The 24,927-nt window shown below is 32.5% G+C and overlaps 1 long non-coding RNA gene across 1 annotated transcript; it reads left to right on the top strand.

Moving 5' to 3' along the window:
* The first annotated feature begins 576 nt into the window (after positions 1-576).
* LOC143225705 (uncharacterized) lies at positions 577-24,927 on the top strand. The gene is made up of 3 exons (XR_013013997.1): positions 577-777; positions 9,839-9,992; positions 20,950-24,927. It is a non-coding gene; the product is annotated as an uncharacterized LOC143225705 (long non-coding RNA).

Here is a 24,927-nt window from a genome sequence, read left to right as displayed (position 1 = left end):
AGCATGCGCATATAGTGGTGTGCCATTAAAGATTTATGCTGCTTTATGCTTGCAACAAAAGAGTTAGATAATAGTGCAATCGACTCAGAAAAACAAGCACGCGCCGCATTCCACTGTTTGTTTTGGAACAAGAATTGAAATCTACATGCTAGTTTTTAGACGGCTCATAAACCTTCACTTTACTGTAATTTATCCATTTTAATCACTCATTTATGAAGCTGAGCCGAGGCCCGAGTCCAGTTTACATCTCATATAATGATCGCCTAATCCTATTTTACCGTCTTTCTTTTCCCGGCTATGCCAATATGGTTGGCATATCACGTCTAGGTATATGAACTTAATTGCGTATGTTGGTATTTTCTTTATGATAACACGTATATTCAATTTCCGAGTCTAGAATTTAGTATTATGAAACAACACGACTACGTGTGTGTGTGTTATGTGTAAGTACTTTCAGATGTGCAGGAAAAAAAATATATCGAATAATTATTTCTCTCATTCTCATCTGAGAGGCCTAAATATGAAGCAACTATGTTGCGAGGGTTATCAACTGATCGATTTTACGTGTACTCGAAGTTCTGCTACCGAAAGCCACAACCAGCAGAACAGAAAACCTAACACCACGTTGCTTTCCCTGTAAGATAGCTAAGGTCTCGGTTTATTGTAGGTATTCATGTAGTGAGCGGAAGAAGAAAGCGTACTCTCTAAATATGGCTCAGGGACGGCACTTAGTGGGAACATTTCACTAAACAACAAGCACGAAATTTGAAATTTCAGGTAATCTGGTAACACCTTTATTGAAAATTATAGCTTTCTATTCATTACAAATTTTATTTGCTTTTTTTATTTGTTTATTTGACATCACATACTGCCAGTTACTATATCATATAAAATTAAGTAGATTGTTTCGTTATTTATATTACACATTTTATCTACGTAATGAGTAAGCTATATTTAATTAGAATTTAGAAATGAAAATCTGGAAGCTATTAAAATATTTAACTGAGGAGTTTTATTTCATTACACTATAATAGTCCCACACTGGTACAGCGGTATATCTACGTATTTGCAATGCTAAAATCAGGGATTCGATTCTCCTCGGTGGACTCAGCACCTAGCCGGACGTGGCGTTGCTATAAAAAAATACACACAGTATACTAATGGTTGAAGTGTAAAAGATAATTACAATAGTTTAAGAAGTTTACTGAAACTGTATGTTATATAGAACCAGGTGTGACCTAATGGCTATCGTATCGAGCTACATATATAGGATTGAAGGCTCGACCCATATTGTAACTGAACATTTTGCATAAGCTTTAGGCTCTTTATGTAGTGGCAGTTAACCATGTTATTCGGCTTAAGAACCATTCAAAGCTCTGATCAGTAGCTAAATGTTAGCACATGTGCTCATAAAGTTGAACTCAGAGATAAATTACTTTTGTATTTTCAGACGTGCATGATATGTTTTGTAGTAATGATTTCATCAGTGCTAATTTCGGGAAGTAATTTATTTATAAAGCTAGTAAAATCATCTTAGATGCCAAAAGGTATCTATAGAATTTGCTTGACATTTAACTGGAAACAGAACGCATATTGGGCCCGGCATAAATAGGTGGTTAACTCATTCGACTCGTAATCTGAGGGTTACGGGTTCAAATCTCCGTCGTACCAAACATGCTCGTTGGTAAAAGAGTAGCCACAGAGTTGGCTGTGGGTGGTGATGACTAGTTGCCTTCCCTCTAATCTTACACTGCTAAATTAGGGACGGCTAGTGCAGATAGCTATCGTGTAGCTTTGCGCGAAATTCAATTCAAACCAAACCAGAACGCATATAATATATGCATTTATAAAATGAGTTGTATCACCTCATCACTCCCTGGAAGCTACTCTGAATCTTTGTTTAACTGTATATAGAGGTAAGGAAGAGTGATACGTTTCACTCGACTGGAACTTAACTTCGAAGTTTTTAAATCGTAGTCTACGTTATCTCAAACTTACCCTTCTGAGAGTACTCCTAACGATATAAACAAAACACGTGTGATAAAAATACAGTTAATGTGATTGTTGTTTGTCTAAGGTTAAGCACAAAGCTACACAAATGGTCTTTATATGCTCTGCTCACCACGGGTATCGAAACTCGGTTTCTAGTGTTGTAAGTCCGCAGAATACCTCTGCGCCACTGGTGGGAGAGGGCATCGTCCAATGGAGAAAAAGTAAAATACTTAATGAGACTATTCTTAAGTGTTTTATCATTATGTTTTCCAATAATGATTAAAAATATAAAAGACGTGGCTGTGAATTATGAAAATAAGAACATTACCAAGTTTAAAACGAGAAATGTTTACAAAAAGTAAAAGAGACAGGAGTTTAGTTCTACTTAGAATGGGTAAACATTAACAGACGGGCAAATGAAATAACTACGTCAGTTAAAATATCAATATCATATTTTTTGTTAATAATCCTAAAACCCGTAGTATCATACGGTTTATATAAAGCGACCCCAAACTTCTCCGAATATCTTACACCTAATTAACATTTTTACAATATATTTCGAGTTCATCTAAGAGGATTTAACGTATTTCAACCACTTCCTTAAAAACTTTTTGAGATCAGCATTTTATTCTGTTAGCATAAGTCTTGACAAATCTTTGAGACCAACACTGACGTGATAGTTCAAGTCTTTAAAACTTTTTCACGTCAGTATTTTTTTATATGCTAGTGTAAGTCTTGAAAATATTTGAGGTTAACATTTTTATATACTAACGCAGAGATTGAATTTTTTTGAAGTTCAACATTATCTGTTAGTGAAAGTCTTGAAAACATTTTGAGGTGCAAGTCTTTATAGGTTGTTGGAGGTCAATATTTGTTATGTGAGTGTAGTGCTTGAAAATTATTTGAAGACAAAGTTTAGATGTACGAAACTGTACTTTTCTTCAAATATAATATTATTGGTTTTTATGGTAGCACGTAATATACTTTTAATAACAAAATTTCTATAACTAATCTGAGAAAGGTGACATATTTTAATTTCGGTATTTTAATCTCACAGAAGAGAAAGTCAAATAAGAATGTCATTTTGACAAAAGAAACACCGAAGAAAACTTGTTAGTCTGATATAAGAAACACCAAAAAAATGTTAATCTGACAAAATAATCTCCAAAAAACTGTTATTCTCAAAAATGAAACTCCGAAAAAAGCATATTAGTCTGACAAAAGAAATATCAAAGAAAACTTATTAGTCTGACAAAAAGAACAAAGAAAACTTATTAGTCACGTAAAGGAAACGTAAAAGAATACACGTTATTTTACCGGATGAAAAAAAGAATAAAAAAAAACATGTTTGTCTGAGAACAGGAATATCAAAAAAGATACGTTAGTCTGAGAATAAGTGCATCAAAGAAAACATGCTAGTATCATAAAACAAAACATAAGAGAACTCGTATTAGTCTCATAAAAGAAACGTTAAAAAAAGGCCTGACAAAAATAAACATTAAAGATGGCTTATGTTATTTTGAAGGAATATGTTTGTCCTACACCCATACATAAATGACACATTAAAAAATACAAACGAAGTTTTGGACCTAAACATTCTCTTTATATGTTTAGAGCTTAACATATTTAGATACGAGTTTTATTTTTGTTTTTAAATTTCGCACAAAGCTACACGAGGGCTATCTGCGCTAGGCGTTCCTAATTTAGCAGTGTAATACTAGAGGGAAAGCAGCTATTCATCACCACCCACTGCCAACTCTTGAGCTACTCTTTTACCAACAAACACTGGGATTGATCTTAACATTATAACGCTCCCACGGCTGAAAGGGCGAGCATGTTTGGTGCGATGGGGATTCGAACCCACAACCCTCAGATTACGAGTCGAACGCCTTAACCAGCCTGGTCATGCCGGGCCGCTAGAAGTAAGTTCAAAGACTACTTTATATCTTATTCTGTATATTAAGTATCAACCGTGCGTAATATTTAAAAACATTCTATAGAACATTGATGAAATTCTTTAGAGTTTAAACATTTATCATCATATTAAACACATTTCTAAACATGGAGTTTTAAGGTCTTTAATGTTATAACTAAGAACTGTTTGTTTGTTTTTGAATTTCGCTCAAAGCTACTCGAGGGCTATCTGTGCTAGCGGTCCCTAATTTAGCACTGTAAGACTAGAGGGAAGGCAGCTAATCATCACCACCCACCGCCAACTCTTGGGCTACTCTTTTACCAACGAATAGTGTGATTGACCGTCACATTATAACGCCCCCACGGCTGAAAGGGCGAGCATGTTTGGCGTGACGGGGATGCGAACCAGCGACCCTCGGATTACGAGTCGCATGCCTTAACGCGCTTGGCCATGCCGGGCCGGCTAAGAACCGATCGAACCATGTGAAGTCAGTAATTTTTTGTAGCTGTTGGTACTTAGGGGTGGTCGGATTGTGTGAAGTCTGTAATCTTTTGCAGCTATTGATATTAAGATATGATCAGATTACGTGATGTCTGTAACCTTTATCAGCTGTTGGTATTAAGAGGTGATCAGATCATGTGAGTCTGTAATCATCTGTAACTGTTGATATTAAGAGATGATCGGATCATGTGAGTCTGTAATTTTTGTAGCTGTTGGTATTAAGGGTTAATCGTTTATACCTTAGTGTTCAAAAATTGCTCCTATGTTCAATGGTAGGGATTTATCTGCCCTTTTTGAAGGGAGGAAAGTGATACCCTTGAAACTAAATTTAATAGTAAAAATGAAGGAACCCAAGTTCACAACAGAAACAGAACAAGATAACTATTTACCTTTCCTTGATGTGATGGTTACCAAGACAGGTAACTCATATACCATAGGAGTTTACAGGAAAAACACACGGGTATGGGTAAATATATCATTCTTAAACAAAACCACCTCGATAGTGTAAACACAGGCGTCATAGACTGCCCGGTTACCGGAATGTTCAAGATTTATAATACCTAGAAAATTAAGAAAATAGAAGAAAAATACCAACACGACCCTTCTCAACAATAGATATACAGAGTACTTGATAAAAGAAGATAAATATTGTGAATAAACAGCAATAAACTTATTGAAATACAACCATATTCAGGGATGTCAGATATCCTTCTGACAATATACAGAGAATACGTAAACAGAAGAAAGTCATAACAGCATTTAGAAGCCACAACACAATACGATCGAAATTAGTACACACAAAATCACCTGAAATGCCATAATATAGGAAAAACACCAACTTATAGCATCTCCCGTGAATGGAAACAACTACACAATGGAGAAACAGAGAGATCACCAAAAAGTAAAGCTTAGAAACATGATAGATCTATCTGCAGATATCCATTATGTCAAAGAAAATCTGATACAATAAATTGAAATAATACTGAAATAATATAATATGAATTATATATAAGAAAAAACAAAACAAGGATAAAAGACATCCATCTAATTGATAACACATAGATTTCCTTGTAAAGCTTTTGTAGAAGATTACATAGCACCACATTCTTTCTCAGGCTCTGTTTATCAGCATCATATTGCTTTTCATGATCTATGTATAGAAGTAATTTTCGTAATACTATGTTGTTCCTCAGATTGTTTGTTCATTTGAGGAACTAGCGTATAGCCCATTAAAAATGACGGAGCAAGTAATGCCATCCCCACACCTAATCACACATTTTAGGAGTAACTGAAATAAATAAATTTGAAATCAGCCTTGACAAACAGAGGCAGAAAAGTGCAGTGGAGGCAGTTAAGTGTCGACAAATTTATTTTTAAACCAGTTACAATTAAGATCATCCATGAAATGAATTCGTGACGTATTCATGAAGTAATTATTGGTGAAAAAAAATCAGGGTAGCTTCTAATATATAGAAAAACCAGTGCGTTTTGGTAACACTGTTCCGTCAATGGTTTTTATGTCATATTGTTTAGCAACAAAACTACAACCTAATACTGCTGTTAGTCCATGTCCTGAATGTATGAAATGAAATGTGTAGAATACAAAACTGAAAAAATATTTGTTGATTTCTTAATTTAAAATCTCTGTTCAGTAAAAGCCCCCTGCAAGAACAGCGGTAAGTCTACGGATTTACGTTGCTAAAATCAGGGGTTCGATTCCTCTCGGTGGGCACAGCAGATAGCCCGATGTGGCTTTGCTATAAGAAAGACACACACACACACTGTTCATTAAAGACGTTTGATTCTTCTTTTATTAAAAACCATTGGTGATGTAAGGGAATATGGCTTAATTCAGAAACGATTTAAGTTTGAAAGTTAATCAATACTTTAATTTTATGATAAATTTTATGTACTTTAGGCTAGGTGATGCCAAACTGTCTTACTTGTTGTTGTTTTGAATTAAGCACAAAGCTACGCAATGAGCTATTTGTGCTCTGCCAACCACGGATATCGAAACCCGGATTTTAGCGATATAAGTCTGCAGACACACCGCTGAACCACTGGGGGGCATGTCTTACTTTGAGCTTTTTTAATACCAACACTCACTTCGCTTATAAGGATTTACGTTTCACCTGCATCAACGTCACTAAAATTATAAAGGAAAAACAGTAATCAAACTTGTCTACCTGGATAAACGTATTTTGGCTTTTGTGATTTCTCATTCTGTTTCGAGCGTGTCAAGTGTGACGTGACGTGACACACAGGCTTTTATGTAGGTTAGATTTTTGCATAACACTGAAGATAGTTATTCATCAGGTTGTGCTGATTTGAAACGTTTTTGTAACACATGATGTTTTTCTCCTTATCCATCTAAATTTGAAGACAGGACAGCTTTACAACTTGGAACATTTCCTTAGATTTTACCATTTATTTACATCCACGAATTTGACGTGGTCAAGATGTTTAGATTTCTTGTGATAAGCTCTACTCCCAAAATATTTTTAAAGTTCGTTCCATTAAGAAAAAATGGCGATTAGTGACGTATAAACATTTATGAAGTGAATGTCAAAGAAAAAGACATAAGAAACATGAATTTCGTCTCATAAAGTTGATAATTTTAAATATCTTGTTGCAAAAGTATAGCTAAAGTCTACCAAATAGCGTGACACGTCGCTAGAGATCTGGGCGGCTTGGCACAAGTCAAAACTGTGAGGACTTTTTAATAACTGTCCGACTATATTTTAAACTAATTTCATTTTCAATTTCAGGAAATATGTTACGATTACGATTTTTATTTAGTTTCAAATACGCTCTTCCCTAATGTCTGTAGTTCAGGTGTGTTTAGTTGCAGATCTCACCCTGGCAACGGCTTTGTTTAACACATAATTTTCAATACCAGCTACGATGACATGCAATGTTTGATTTACCGTATGTTCTGTTACTCATAAACAACACTTTACAGAAATATCAATACTTATTTGTGAAACACGATCCAATTCTATTAAACTGCGACTGTCTTGAGACTTAAGTAGTATAATAAACTCTTATAGATATGAAATAGGTTATTATTTAACAAACATTTGTGATTATAAGTGTTTTTTGAGATATTATGTAGTGTGCATTTTTAGCTGGGCCATGTTCTTATAACGATTAAACTGTCTATTTGTTTTAAAGCTAAACCACACTGGGATATCTACTACGTTCACCGCATGGAATCGAACCTTGGATTTTAGCGTTGTAATTCCATAGACTTACCACTGTCCCACAACGGGAAATTGCATGTATCTGTATGCAACAAGATAACCAGTATCTATAAACCTAAGAAATATTTTAAAAAGGTTTTTTATGAGCTTTACATTTACTAAATCTATTAACCCAGATTACTAAAATCAAATAGAAATATTCAATGATGATCTACGTTAACTAAAGTGTACTTAAAGTTGATAGGTTATAGAGAGACTATCATGAGTAAATATAGATTATTTTTATTTTAAGTAAGTTTTACGAACATTTTTTCTTTATGATGTAAATACTCACACATATATATTTACACTTAAAACATTATTTTGCTTGCTTGTTTGTTGATAAATACAAAGCCACTCAATGATTTATCTGTGCTGTGTTCTCAGTGAGTATTGAAACCTGAATTTTAGCCTGATAAGCACTCAGATTTATCATTGAGTCACTGAGAAGGAGGGAATTAGGTGATATAGGATTTAAGAGTAACTTATGTCTTCTGTGGCAAATCTTTGTGAAATATTACTAAGATTACGAGCAAATATAGCTATAATAGCGAGGGTTTCAGGATTGTTAAAAACGATACAGTCTAATATCCATAAGTTTTTGTATTTTAAATAATCCTACTCTGTTGAAAGCAGTTCGAGATATAAAATTAATGATATTGTTTTCTTAAATTATTTTAGTTATGATTACTTAATCAACTTTCTCTGATCGTGAAGTATTGATAAATATCGACTTTATTGTTAAAAAAACTTCAATAAACTAATGGCTAAATTTGAATAATTTTTGGTTAAAATTACATTGAGAACACAATTATTATTTTTTGTCTTCATAAAACCAGACTGTTGGATTATTCCACTTGTACACGATTAATCTCGTGCCTTACTTTATATTTAGAAAACCTAACCACAGTTTAATTGAACTATTGTAATGGAATACTATTCCATATTGCTTTTAAACTAAGCTGCTGCTCGCTTCTGATTATAAGATAATTTTCATACACATGGAAAGGAAACTTTCTATTTCCAAAACTACAGTTGCTTCCATTTACTGCTCTTTTTTAGCGAAAATACCTCAAAATTGCTTTAGATATAACGAACTCGAGCAAATCGTGTTTAAATATTTTGCTTTAGAAAACCGCATAATATTCTGCTTTCTCTGCGTGTAGGGATGTTTTCCAGTACGTGATATGAATGTCGAAATAATCTTCTGCTTTGATTACATAATTTTAGCTCAAGTCACTTACGAATCCAGCAACACCCTACACCTAATGGCATAAAAGTGTATTACCTTCTAGCCCCAGTAACTGTGTTGAATGCTTGCACATTTCAAGGTAATATATATCGTGCGTAGAAACTGATTTTTATGTTTAACACTTTTTACCAGAAATTCGATCGTTCATCAATTTCAAATAACTTGCCTACTGAGCGGAACCTCATACACTTATGTATTAAACGGTAGGGTCAGAGGCCCCACTGGTTCATGTAGAGAAGTTCGTGATTTCCTAACTAAAGGAATGACAGTCAACTAGCTGTAATGACCGTCACAAAGACAACGCCTATCTCTTTCAACAAAGTAAAGGGATCGACTCTCACTTTTATAACGCGCAAAGCAACATGATATCTGAAACCCCTTCATCTAAATTATATAAGTAAGTTAACTACAAGGCCAGCCTAGTCCTTCCTCATCAGTATTTTAGTAACGTCATATAATGATTGGGCAGTTTATTTAATGGGTTGAAATATTCTAATTTGATTTAAAATTCCCTATTCCTTTCGTATTTTCAAATAGTCGTATAGAATTTGGAATTTCTATGAAGAAAAATATTGGAACTTTGTTAGTATAATGTTTGGGTTTAAGAAGATAATTTAAATTTTCTTGAAGCTACTATTTGGAATGGGACAAAGTGGTGTAATATAGTGAAATACGTTAGTTAAATATCTATTCGCAATGCTGTTGAAACATTTTAAAATCAGTTAAAGTATTTCTACCTTTAGATTTTAAGTAAAAATTCCAAAGAGGTTCCGCATCTCACGTAAGATCAGATAGCAGTGGTTATATACATTACTCCGATCTATTCAAAAGATACTTCTCGGCATAAACAAAAAGTCATCTCTTTCTTTAGGTCTTTAAATTTCTTTTAAAAAACTATTATTAAGCTTCAATATATATGTGTGCGTTTTCTTATAGTAAAGCCACATCGGGATATCTGCTGAGTCCACCGAGGGAAATCGAACCCCTGATTGTAGCGTTGTAAATCCGTAGACTTACCGCTATACCAGCAGGGTACCACGCCGATGTAAATGGCAAAATTGTGTATTTAAGGTGATAAATTAATCACAAGGTATGAAATTATAGGTTAGTTTTCTTAATTTTATTTTCGTGTTTCTTGTGTTGACTAATGTAAAAATTTTACTTTGTAATTTATTTTCATTATCAAAGAGAGAATTTCATGAAGAAACGATGATGCAGAAGCCGGAAATATTTTTCGATTCAGTACTTTCGCTGCGTCAGCTTATCGGTGCCACTTGGAAGGGCTTAGCATGGCCAGGTGGTTAGAACGCTCGACTGTAAGTCGTAGCTTCAAATATCCGTCTCAGTAAACGCTAGCCCTTTCAGGTGTCGGGCTATATAATGTGGCGATCAATCTCACTATTCGTTGGTGAAAGACCAAGAACTGGCGGTAGGTGATGATGACTAGCTGCTTTCCCTCTAGTCTTACACTGCAAAATTAAGGACGGCTTGTGCAAATAGTCCTCTTGTAGCTTTGCGCGAAACTAAAAAACAAACAAGCTACTTGAAAGAGCATAGTAAGTAAATAAAGTAAGTGTAATGTCGTATTGAAATGTAGACATTTTTCTCGGTTTGTATGAATAGTTGATTATTATCTACTGTTACCCTGAAATGTTTCACATGTTTGTATAACGCAACATAGCATAACAATTAATTTTCCATTATTTCTCAGCAATGACGAGCTAGGTATTCAACGAAACTAGTTTGTTGCAGAAAAGTAGTAAATTAAAAACAGATTAGGTCCGTACATTATTTTTTCTTCACTTAAATTTATGTTTTGGGGAAGAGAATAAATTAAAAACTAAATAAATAACGAATCAATCCTTGACTCATGAATATTTAATTGTAACGGTATGTTACGTTATCCAAACTCTTAGAGCATTGGATGTACTATACATCGAAACTAACCAAACATTCTCAGTTTGTTCTTGATGGAGAACTTTCCAGTGCTAGACGATATGTCTGCGGACTTAAAACCCTAAAATCCGTGTTTCTATACTGGCGGTGGGCAGAGCACAGATAACCCATTTTGTTGTGCTATGTTTAACTTCAAACAAACAAACCACCATGAAGAAAGATCCTCCTTTCTTAAACGCTTTGGTTGTAGAGTTTGGTATTTTTGTTTTAAAATGATTTTCTTTTGATTTATGTTTTTCATAACCTCATAAACCAAACCAAACCAAACAAATTACTAAACATTATTGAAAAAGGTCTCTACAAAGTTGCGCATCTTATTTTATACTGAATGTAGTTCCGGTTATTTTACATTTCCATTCTTCTTTCAACTTTAATTTTGAGAGGCGTTTCAAATATGAACATTTACTGTACTTTTTACCAATACGTAATTTTATCAATGTTGTTTTGTTATTTAAAAGTCTGTTTTATTCAGCTTTTTATGTAACAAACGTGACGATTTTAATTTTTACTTTGTTTATTTATCTTTACGTTAGTTTATTTTAATTCTTGACTTGGTTTAAGATTAAAAGCTCTTATGTTTTGCAATCTGCTGTTTTATTGTTTATAATTTACAAAAACTTTATTATCGAAAGAGGGCGCAGATATTAGATTAGTTTCACGACAAAATATTTCATAAAAAGCATAATTTGCGTCAAGTGTATTTAGAAAGTCAAAACTTTATATGTAGGAATATTGTTGTAATTGAAGAAAAAATGCCTCCATCTTGCAGTTCTTTTAAAATAAAAAGCATAGAAAGAAATACATCGCGCTTTGTGTTTTGTTTTTTAAATTGTTTTTTTTTTATTCTTGTTAAATTTTAGCATTCGTTGTGTTCATGAAGAATGTGGTTGTATTTTGTATGGAAACAAGTTTAATTTTATTTTGTCTAAACTGAAAGAGCATTAATTGTTATGATATACAATTTAGCATTTACAAATGAAACATTGAATGAATTTGTGTGCGTCACTCTATTTTCTTATTAAATGTGTAAGTTCAGCTTGTATACAACATATGATTTTACAAGTTTAGTGAGCAAAGCTAGGGTCTGTAATATATCTAGAACTAAATAAGAAATACGAAATATTTATTTTACTACGTTATGAAATAGGCCATAAATAGGATAAATGTTCATTTTGTGAAAGGAAGTTGTTGTCTCGTTATTATGCACAAAGTTATACAAAGAGTTGTCTGCGCTCTGCCCATTACGGATATCGAAATCCAATTTCTAGCAGTATATGTCTACAGAAAAACCACTATGTGGCATGAAAGAAAGAAAGCGTTATATTACTTGTTTTGGGGTTATAGCAGGGTACACAATGGTGTTTTAAGTCATTGGTCTACAAGCTTATTTCTTCAGCTTAATTAAAGAACCGTGTGATCTGATAATGATGAAGTGCATTTTTATTATTATATTTTAAAAGATATATACCTATAAACGAAAATTTAAAATCATCCTTTGTAATATAAACATGTCAGAAGACAAAAATTGTTAACGAATGAAAATACTTAATAATGATCGATTGGTTTTCATCACCTGCCTCAATATGTGTTTCAAGATTAATTACATATAGTTTGAATATTTATAGTATGTGCCTCAAGAATAACTTTATGTAATTTGAACGCTTGTAGTATGTATCTCAAGATTAACTTTATTTAACTGGAACACTTATAGTGTGTATTTCTAGATTATCTTTATTGCTACTGGTGTTTAATTCGAATTAGTTTTGACAGTTCTCTTCTTATTTTTGTCCTATTAGCTTCTCATTGAACTGTTTACCTAGATGTTTTAATCTTATCTTAGCAAATGATTCAGAAACGACTTTAACCAGGAGACATGAATTGTAATTAATAACATCAGTATCAAACAGTCATTAAGTATTGGAAACAGGTTCACATATGAGAGATTTCAGAGAACAGCAGATAAAATTTTATTGTAAAAAGTTATCACATGTGGACTTTAACAAATGCTGATTATATTTTTCAGTCTCCTCACACATTTTGATAACACTTGAAGATACCTTTTACAAGCCTCCCTTGTCCTTTATAAATACGAAGGCATAGTCTTTTCTATCTTTGTTAGACAATGCCTCCACATAATACTAGCGATCTAGTCTTTTCTTAACCATTCAAACTACATACCCAGCAACATAGGACACTATTGCCTCCTTGTAAGAAGACAAATTGATTAAGTTTGGAATCTCAACATAATCATGTCCATTTATAGTTGGCTTTTGATATAAGAGGTCATATTTTCTCAAGACAGAGATATCTGAACATGAAGTGACTGTGAGATGATCAGCTAAATTATCAAAATCTGGTAGCACACCAAGAATGTTTGTGTTGTCTTGGATGCAGTCACTTGTGTCTGCTACTATATTGTGACACACAAGTAGCCTTTTGTATGCAGCCAAGAACTATTGAGCAGGTACTTTGTTGTTGAGACCACCTTTAGCACGGATAGATGAATAAACAACTCAATGAGATCCTGACTTATTTTGTAGGTCAATAAATGCCATAGACATGGACTTGAATCTCCCACATGATCATGAAAAACATTCTGAACACTTTCAATACAAACAAAGAAATCAAGAAAACTATTTTTCCTCTTACTTGTGACAATTGTTTTACCTTATTTGTCTTTCAAAGACATGCTATATTCCTTAGTTTCATTAAGTACTCCCATCTAGTTGTTAATGTTTGCTACACTCACTGAGGCTTTGCATCCCCTTTCTAAGAGGGTTTCTGGCATTTAAAACATCAAAGGTGCCACCAAAAGTTTAAGGAATTTTACAGCCCCTTCTTAGCCCTTGAAAAGAAAGGTTCATTATCATGTCCACAGTATTGTAGTGCACTAGCAACACTTGAACTTATAACTTGAGCAACAAGATTCGCCTTCGTTTTGTTATTTTTCAATTCTAAACGAATATTTCTTAAATTATTGCCAAGCTGAACTCATTCAGTTTTCTGTAATTTGAGCAGATTCTCAATGTGTGACTACTGTGTCACTTTACTATGCATATCAGAAAAGGTGTCACTTTCTGCAAATGCATTTCTAACCAGTTTAAGCTCATGGCATGGATCAAACATTACATGAACCAAACTGATTGGGTCAGATAGATGAAGAAAACATGGTTTCAGACTTTCAACACTTAAATCTGAACCCAACACTTTCGCCCCCCACTAGTACAACACTTTCATCATCGTAAAATGTGCAACCGATGAAGAGACTCAATCACAATGTTAACTCTTTCCTCACCAGTAAGTCCTTGTACCAAGAAATTTCTTAGGTATTTTACAACAATCATTTACTGAAACAACCATGATTACAAAAGAATTTTTGGAAACTGGAGCAGCATCACATTGTGCATTGCCAACATCTACCAAATTCCAGCACCTGTTATTAATAAACTCAATGTGTCTTCTTATGGCCCTTTCATCCAGCATTAATGCACATATAGTTTTACACCCTTTCTGTTGGTCGTGTACAATTCTTACTTAGAGGGCTGCAAAGGCACCCTTGGTATAAACAGGTTCCTCATTTACTTTACTCTGACATGATGTTATTAACCTAAAGTATGTTAGAACAAGGTGAAAGGTTTTCCTAACAAAATCGTACAGGAAGAAAACTGGAGAGTTATGACAAATGCTCTAATATCCTTTGGATAAGTATAACTAAAATTGTTATTTCCTTTCTTTGCCAAAACTTCCATTATAATTTGTTTTTCTCCCTCAAAACTGGACTTTAAAACTTCAGCACAGCCTGCAAAAATAAAGTTTTTTTTTTTTCAGCGAATAAACAACACGTGAGAAACATTCAATATTTCTCTTTAGTCTTTCCTTTCTGTCATTGAATCTCAAGTTTTTTTGGTATTTATGAACTTATTTGATATACATGTGCAACTTTCTATTTAATTTTCTTGGCAAACCAAATACAGCGTGGGCATGTTCACCCTTTATTAAGAACTGAGGTAATGAAGAGCAAGTTTGGATCTGTGCAGACTCTATTTCAATTGCTTCACACACTGTTGTTAACAGTTTTATTTCAGATGAAGGCTTTCGTTGATGAATATTTTGTTAGAAAAATTAAATTAAAAAATTATGTAACATTATATGAAACCTAACTGAAACATATCATTATTATTCATGTTGCAGTAAATTTATTCAATATATGTAAATTTTATCATAACCTTTCATTAGACTAGGTGATACATCACAGATTCATTGGTATGCTGAAAATGTAAAAACATTTTATAAATTATGTTGATATTCAACTTTATTTACAAGACAGAGGGAGGTTTTGTGTATATGTAAGAGAGAGAAAGAGAAAATTAACTTTATGTTTGCCACATAGTTATTCATATATTTTGTAATGGAAATTTTAAAACAAAAATGCGTATTTTAGTATCTATGAAAATCTTTTTACATTTGTTTTAAAGAATAAATAGTTGTTTAAATGATAAACATATTACAAGTGACCTAATCTGTTTATATGCTTGTTACTTTACCATGTATTAGTTAGCATGTTATGCTTTAAAACAATTTAATTTTTCAGGTTTTACCCTCAGTACTTAAAGAGATTTATTTAGAAGCTTTTGTGTAGTGGTGCCGTTTCTGTTTCATTAGCTATCAATTATTTCATATGGATTGATTAGTTAGAAGGTCAGTGGTACATCTACAAAATCACAACAAATATTGTTATAGTGGATTAATAGAACAAAGTTACTATAGAATGTTAGTATTCTTATTTATGTCTCAAGTGTTTCAACTGAAAAATATGTACAAAATGATGATAAGATGAAAACAAATCAGTTCCGTATCACAGTACCACTAGAAAACACCATTCATTTCATTGTACAAGATTATTTTTAATGGTTTTATTTTTACAGGAATAAGTTTTTTTACTCTATAATTAGAAAAAATCATCTGTTTGTCAGTAATTTTACGATGCTGATTCCAAAAATTATGCCGAAAGCTATTAATAACCTCTAGTACTTGAGTTATGACAGGTTCATTGAAATATTATTTTATATCGTGAAGGTTTCAATTCTTATTTAACTTTGTTCATTTAGAATTGCATTTATAAATGTATAATCTGCATGCTTTGATAAGTTTCTTTCATGTGCACAGCACGAGTAACAGGAATTGATGGAGTCGTTTAGTGCTTTCATTGTGCAAACGTACATCTTTCACTTTAACTTTAGATGAGTTGATAAAAGTCTTCATTGTTGAAGATGATGTTCAGTACATTATTCTTTCATTAGTGCATTAAAAATCCGTGATATATTTCACACAAATGTACTAGATACTGTTTAGGTGATTTTTTTACACTTTCGGGCTTTAATTGAACTGAAAGCACAAACATTTCAAATAATTTTCTAAAAATATAAAATAATTTTGTGTTTACAGAACTAGAGTTTAAAAGATTTTAAAAACAAAATTTGTATAATTTTATTATATCGCGGGCATGATGTGAGGAGATCGTAGCTTGTTTTGACTGTTCACGGAGCGAGGTGAAGTGACCAACTGAGTGAGTGAGAGGCAATTTATAGAGTGGGCTATGACTCCTCCTCTTGTATGCTCACTGAACGGACGTCTCGAATGCTCTAGCAAACTGAACACGTGAGAGTTTCATGATTCCCGAGTTTTGCAGTTGAGCATGAGAATAAAATGATGCAATTCCCTACAATTACATCGAGGATATAAAGCATATATGAACAATATATTTGAACTTTTACGTCAATACAATACAGTCAATATTTAAAGTAATTAAAAACATGTATTTTTCCATTAAGCTGACCAAGTAAACTTAATTTCACAACATAAATCTATTGTATAGAGTTGATATTTTACATAGATCTGATAAAATGTTAATATATTATAATAACTCTAAACCTAGAAGAAATAGATAGATTCTGGCTGCATATTTGAAATCAGTATCATCAAATTACCCCACATCACTTATATTTTTTGAAGTATCAAATGTTTTGTTGTCGAATGGAATCTAGCCTACAAATAATTATAAGCTCTTACTATACTTGTAGCATATAAGAAGGTACCCGATCTCTTTTCATGGGTAGGATAGGGAAAATAGAATACTTTGAGTTTTGGAAGATAACAGTTTAAACGTTATTTTTTGATTGAATAAACTGTGTTGAGGGGGTTTAAGCGGAGTAATCAGTTGAGTAATTCAGCCAAATATTAATTCGCATTGAATTTGAGACAGTCTTAAATTCATTATAGTGTTTTCACCTTAAAATGTAAAAATACAATACAAAAACAGTTTTGTATTTTGAATCAGGAGAATCTAACAGAAGCAAAAAACTCATCCACACTATACTTTCATAGTAAAAAACAACAACATTTTTTTGTTCTGCTGCTTCTTATTGTTTGTTTCCACAACAAAAGTTGCTTAATTTTTTCTTCATGTTCAACATGATTTTGTTTTCTTCTCTTGATAAACGCTGTCGATAGTTCCATTTATGAGAGTAATGTGAAAAAGATAAGGTATATTGTAGAGAAAGCACGTTTACTTCACGTAAAATTATTAGTATCATAAAATCTATCAGCAACTCGTTCATATCTATTATGTCTTGTGTCAGCATAGAAGAAAAAATAGTACCAGTAAGTATACTCCAGTTATGTATATATGCGTAACTCTTGGCAATAAAGTCGTATGTTGTCTTCTCACTGTTTCTCTTGTATCACGAGCACATAAATATTATAACAATGATTTTTTTTTTTTTTTACGTTAGCAACCATAAGCTTTCTCGCACTTAGTGTCTCATCAAGTCCAAAGAATGTCTATACGAATAACAAGGGTCTCAAATAATCAGAGACAAGTTGCAGTTTTTACGTTAATTATAATTTTTGAAGCTTCTTACATTGTTCATTTTAGGCAAAGATACATGATAACTTGACAGCCTGGAGTTGCACTGGTATACTTCAGTTTGAAGAATACTGAGTAAATTATAATCATCAGCTACCGGAAGTTTCTTGACAAAATGACAATTTTAGAGTAAAATTTATAATTGTAGAACTTACTGGTATGAGGGTCTCAAGAAAAGTAGATATATTTGTGTTTACTAGTCTGTTGTTGTGGAAGGGATCACCACTCTAGTTAGGCTGACTTATTCTGATATAACTGACAACTTTATAAAGGATATCTCATAACTCATATTCTTTCTATGCTATAGGTGGTGTAATGTACAAAATATCTAGTGACCTAAGTAACAATCACAAGAACCTTCTCCTATAAATTATTCTAAAGAATCGTTTCTGAAAATACTGTGTTAAGCTATATTTTCATTGTTACAATTTAGTTGTTTTATAGAAAGGATTTGCTAACAATGATGATGCACTAATCGTGAAGCTTCGTCTAATATCTACAGGTGAGAGTGTTTTATTTACAAACTTGCATAGATTCGTGAAATATTTGTGGTCAAATTAATACCAGTATTCGACAGTATTTTCTTATATATAGGTTTTCCAGAATAATTGGCCTTGTATGGACAGATAGTTAGGGGTGCTTGACTCGTAATCTTAGGATCGCGGGTTCGAATCCCCGTCACATTAAACATGGTCACACTATAAGTCGTGAGGACGTTATAATGTAACGGTCAATCTCATTTTTCTTTGGTAAAAGAGTAGCCCAAGAGTTGGTAGTGGATGGTGATAACTAGTTACCTTCCCTCTAGTCCTACACTGCTAAATTAGGGACGGCTAGAGCAGATAGCCCTCGTGTAGTTTTGCTCGAAATTAAAAAAACAACCAAATAAACAAATCTAGAATAACACTAAATAGTTTTAATCACCGACATCGAAAAATGCACGTTCCTTCAGTTAAGTCTTTATTAACGGCTTATATTCGAAAAATAACTAAATTAACACTAACTTGTGTACGTTTATTGCTTTAAAGCTAAAATATACCATCCTTCATCTTAACAATAAATAAACTTACAAAATTATTCTGCGGTTTAACATTAGACGATTTTTAAAATTTAGATAATATTTTTAATATTTTGCTACACAAATTTCACTAAAATATAGTTACATCAGTCGAAATAAAGCGCACGCGCATTTTCAGGACAGATAAAAATCAAGTATTATAATAAGAATAATCATTGGTAAAATTAATTAGTATTTAGTGAGTTTATGAGTTCAGTGTCAAAAAAATGTTGTTCACAGCTGTTAGAGTTGACAAAATTTGTCAACTGCCTTCCCTATATTTCAGGTCGAAATTAGGAACGATTGCACAGCATTAATAAAAAATTCTGACACAACAACAACAACAAAATCATTAGAATAAAAGCATGTAACTAGTTGTTATCGGTAAGTGGAAAGATCGGTTGATTGGTCATTTCATTTTGTATCGGATGTGTTGTGACAGTTGTGGATAACGTGACTAAAGCTGACATGTTGGTATTTAGTTTTCTTTTCTTAAATGAAATATTTGATTCATCTGCTTCCAATTACATTTGGTGTGTCGGAAATTAATTTATTTTTGTGAAGGACACTCTTAACTGGCTAGCTTACTTCTAAATTTGGCATTATGTTATTCATTATTCATTTGTTTGTTTTACAGCAAAACCACTTGTTACTATCTATTCACTAGAGGAATCAAACCCCTACTTTTAGCTTATAAGTCCAAAAATTAACGTTGTTAGACTGGGGACATTATTATTTTTCGTTCTACTTGAAAATGCACGATTGGTCTGGCTTCTTTTGAGCCTGGTAAGCCGCTAATTATTTTCAGCTACAGTAATTGGTTGGTTTCGATTTGGATCCAGTAAACGTCACTATTTTGTGTTTTATTTGTGGTACAATTGTTCAAGTTATTGCATTTCTGTCTACCATTATTTGTCTAAATCAAACTTATAAATCTAATTATTACCTGTTTCAGAGAAGTGATATATATTTTTATATTTCATGACTAGATGGTAATGTTTAGTTGAAATATCAAGAGTAAAGAACTGAATAGCATTACTTATATATGACGTGAGTTCGTTGGTGTTTTATTATTATATGCAAAGATGTATTTCTGTTTTAAAACTATATGCTTTATGTTGAATAACAAAATATTCTTGTGAATATTGAGTTTCGTTGTTTTATTTGTTATGGCTCACTAAGAATGAGCAGGGATATAATGAAACTAAACATAATAAGCAATCCAATTCATTCTACAGCCACATGACCAGATTTTTTTGTCTTCTACTTTTTTAGTGAATCACCAGTCTTCTGGATAAATTTTCTAGGTTGCTTTTTAATTCTAGGCGGGGAACTGTCTTGTGGTTGACAGCGAAGTTTGGGCCTTTCTTCAAAAGTGATAGTTCAACAGTTTAACATCGTTTAGTTGTCGATCTGATCTGTTTATGACAAGATTAGGTTGTTATTGTATTATCTTTCATGATGTAGTTTCGCAATTGTTTCAGCTTGTTTGTTGTGTACCGATACCTTCTCTTGATTAAATACAGAGCTGCTTTGGTTGATGGTTCGTTGTACATTGTTATACTCTTTCAGTTTTTTTTATTTATTTAAATTACGTAAGTTATATGCTATTTGTTAAGTTGCTAAATACATCTATCATACTTATGAAAAATAAATTAATTTTTTGAAGGTTTTGTATAAATGCTACCGTCGAGAAGAGCTCGTTCGTTCCATATTGAAAGCGCCTATAAAGAAAGACCTGGCTTTAGAGTTGAAAGCTTTTATTTGTGTAATGTTTCGTAGCAAACGGTTTCTAGGAACCCAACTATAATTTCCTAGTCTTATATCATCAAAGGTACATGGATACTTATTTTACAGTTTTAATAATAATAAGCAGTATTAATTGTGTAAAAATGTAAGTTGTACCCAAAATTCAAATTAGAGAATTCCAGTATATTTGTATATCAGTCACGAATTGTAGCTTAAATACGAATACATTATGAGTGAAAGGATGTAGTATGTAATGGCGTGCTCAAAATCCCGGAAGTTATTTGAATATTAAGCGTAGACTCTCATTTAATAAAGAGAAGCATTATTTTGGGGTTTCAAATATATCTTGTTTCTTCATAGGTATGGGATGCATCTGTTCTTTCTTCAAAACACTCACTTCATACCATGGATCACACTTAACGACAAAACAATTAAAAAGGCAACGCCAGCAGAGAGCACAAAAGCCACCACCAGGACCCTCGAGAGAATCACCGCCTCTTTGTACGCCAGAGAAAGAGAGACCAGGATCGGGGTTTTCTTCTCCCCTCACACCGAAACCTCCATGTGAAGAAGACAAATTGTTGGGGTTATATTCATCAAAACCAAAACCTAAAAACGAAGCACGGCAGATGTCATTTTACTCTCATAAGAAACATAAAGGAACATATAAACCCACGTGATATTTGTGCAAAATAAATGAAACAGAAAGGAATGTATAAACCCACGCATATGAGGTTTGAAACAAAATAACAGTAAGAACATAAAAAATAATTGTTAGTAATGAGTATCATTGTAATCACATATATCTAACAGATGATTAGACTAAACAGTGAGGAAAACCACAAATTCTTTAAGTATTTTAAGATATATAAAATAAATTATTTCTTCTTAAAATTCGAGGAGAAAAATATCCGGATAAATCAAACCACGTTCTGTATGTAAGCCAAACGAGGAAATTTTCATTTTGATCATATCCAAAAAAGATTTAATTTTGATGCCATAAAGGATTAAAGTTATACTAAAACATTACAAAAATAACATTGCTTCAATAATTTGACTAAAGATTTTGCCCGACTTATTGTATCCTAGTTATGGCAGACACTGGTCTTACATATATTTGTTTACGAAAAAATCGTGTACTACGAACAAGCAGATATGTATTAGTAAGTGAAAATACACGATTTATATAAATTCAGTATACTGGATACAGAAACCTTATACTCTAGAGTGGTAAGAAATTTTCGAACACTACATTTCTTCTCAGAAAGAAACAAAACAAAATTACTTCTAACGAATTTACTGGGGAGCTCAAAATAATTGGTAAAGAAAGCATAGATTAAGAACGTTTTATCTAAATAAGTATATTTATAATATTTTTCAATATTTGCGCCTACCGAAGTACAAATGACAAAGGTGTAAGCAAAAAACATATATGAAATTTTAGTACTATTTAGTTACCAAAACTAGAGCACGTAAACTTAACTTGAAATAGTTTATTTTTAAAAGGTTTGAGCAGTTTGCAAGCTGTAAAGAACAGATGTTTTTTATAGAAACATTTTTTTTTATCTTTAACATGACTCAAATTGTCAATTTATAAATTAATATATATATATATAAAATGGTTATCCAGTGCAGAGTTAATGTATAAAGTGAACAGTTTATAATAGTTTCTTTAAGTTAATTATTTTGTCATTTTTCAAAATATTTTGAATGAATTTATTTTAATGTTAATAAAAGGACAAAAATATAATTATTAATTTTTTTTCAATAACTCATTTCATATGAATGAAGTAAAATCTAGAAACATTTAATATGCTCGCCGAAAGCGTAAACACATGGAGATCACCTTGAATATAGAGCTGGAGGCATGTTCTTCCGAGAAAAAAATTTAATTTTTTTAAAATGTAATGGTGCATTCTTATGGATATGTTTGAGGACTTATAACGCTATAAATCGAGTTTCGATACCTGTGATGGGCAGATCACAGATAGCCCATTGTGTAGCTTTCCGTTTACTTCAAATAAGCATTTTGGCGATGTTTCGCCTAGAATGTTTTATTTTAATTGATTGGCACACTGGTCTATAAACAGCTTCACCTCTGAACAATTACTTGACCTGTATGATAAACAGTTTGTATAGAAAATGCAATCAACCAGGAATGCCTTTATTAAATGAAAAAAATTAAACAGAGATTGCCTAGAATATTTATTTTTCTAAGTAATCTGAGCCATAGAAAAAAATAAGCGCAATCATTAAGCCAAATTATGACACTTGCTTTTATCATAGGGAAAAACTTTGTTCAGTAAATGCCAAATCTCGTCAACCAGTTAAAAGTGTTATATGAAATACATCTCATCTTAGAACATTTAGTTTAGCATTTGATAACAATGTTTTAGGACAGTATTATTCTTTATTTTTCATTCTACCTCTTTAATCTGTTTCAGCCATAAACTTTTTTATGATTTATATATCTTTGACAGAACCATTTTATTTATTTGTGGTCGTTCACATTTGTTTCCTATCGATATTTCTACCGACCTTCCGTCCAGTCTGGATTCATTTTTTCACAAGTAGTCTATTTTCTTCTTCATAAGTTATATTTCCGTGTTTTCAATATTCACGTGCAGATAAACCCTTTAGTTTTCTATTTGTCTGAGGGTCACGCAGATTTAGAAGCTATTTTGAACATCCAGAACACTCTAGTTTATAGTTTAAACTCTTGTCACCCTTTTTCGTCTTTTCCTCTTATTTGTGGAAATATAACTTTTGTGTTAAAGAAAGGTGTTGCACGTTGCTGAAAAAAATAGCTCTAAACATGCTGTATATATATTTTTTCTTTTTAGCGAGTTAAATATGTACTTAATTCTGACAGCCTATTAAACGACCTTGAAGACAACAACACATTTCTGTTAAACAGATTATGGGTCCCGGCATGTCCAAGCGTGTTAAGGCGTTCGACTCATAATCCGAGGGTCGCGGGTTCGAATCCAGGTCGTACCAAACACGCTCGCCCTTTCAGCCGTTGGGGCGTTATTATGTGACGGTTAATCCCACTATTCGTTGGTAAAAGAGTAGCCCAAGATTGGCGGTGGGTGGTGTTGACTAGCTGTCTTCCCTCTAGTCTTACACTGCTAAATTAGGGGCTCGAGTAGCTTTGCGCGAAATTAAAAACAAACAGACTATGAAATACTTTCATATTATACGTGAAAGTATAGTACCGTATAGTAATAAGTATCAACACAAATTTCTGCTGCAATTTAGGCCTAGTTAAGTTAATTTTGGCACAGCTTCTACATTAATTAAAATACTTCATAAACATAACACCTGTTATAATTCATGCTTTTAAAGAGGAAATATTACATCTTAAGCTCTAACTACACTTGCTGATGATGTTTAATATAAGTCTAATAGTGAGTCATTTTTTAGATTCCCTCTAGCCTTACACTGCTAAATTAGGGACGGCTAGTGCAGATAGCCTTCGAGTAGCTTTTCGCAAAATTCAAAACAAACCAAATATATAGTCTATCGCCTCTCAGTGGCACAGCAACAGGTCTGCGAACTCAAATCGCTAAAACCGGGTTTCGATACCCGTGGTGGGCTTAGCACAGAGAGCACATTGTGTAGCTTTGTGCTTAATTCGTAAAACAATAAAAAAAACTCTAGCCTAACACTTCAAAATTTGGAAAGGCTAGAACATATAACCCTCGGGCGATTTCGCATGAAATTCAATAATGAAACAAATAAACATACTGTTTCTAAACAAAAATAGAAATATATATATATATATATACATATATCTTTATATAATAAGAATATTATAAAATATTCCGTACGCATTTATCTTTAATCTGTTACTAAATCTATTTCATAGTTTCATATACTTTTGAGAAATAATTTAATAGATATTTCATTAAAACGTATTTATTTCCATTGTACTGTCTTTACTAATGATAAGACATTTGCAATCATTCAATATTCAGTGGTTGTTATTATTATAATATGGCTTTTTCTGTTAATCGTGCTTATATTTTAATGAAATTTTCTGCAGATGCGGGTGAATTTTAGTATTTAATAATTATAGATTTCTTCCATTAATACATTTTTAATAACCGTAGGTTTTTCAAATATAGAAAAATTGTCCCATAAGCACATTTTAGGAATATATTTCTCACATTAAAGTGGTTTTTATTTGTAGAAAACTTCATGTTCTTCTCTTTAATATTCAAAAATTTTGCAAATTCAACATTTCATATTTATGGAGCAAAATTAACGGCACCAGTTTTCTTACTTTGCACATGATAATATTATGAACAGTTTAGTTGACGAATAAAATTATGA

Source organism: Tachypleus tridentatus, chromosome 9 (assembly GCF_004210375.1).
Source record: "Tachypleus tridentatus isolate NWPU-2018 chromosome 9, ASM421037v1, whole genome shotgun sequence".
NCBI classification, from domain to species: Eukaryota; Metazoa; Arthropoda; class Merostomata; order Xiphosura; family Limulidae; genus Tachypleus; species Tachypleus tridentatus.
This window is presented reverse-complemented; position numbering and strand designations above follow the sequence as displayed.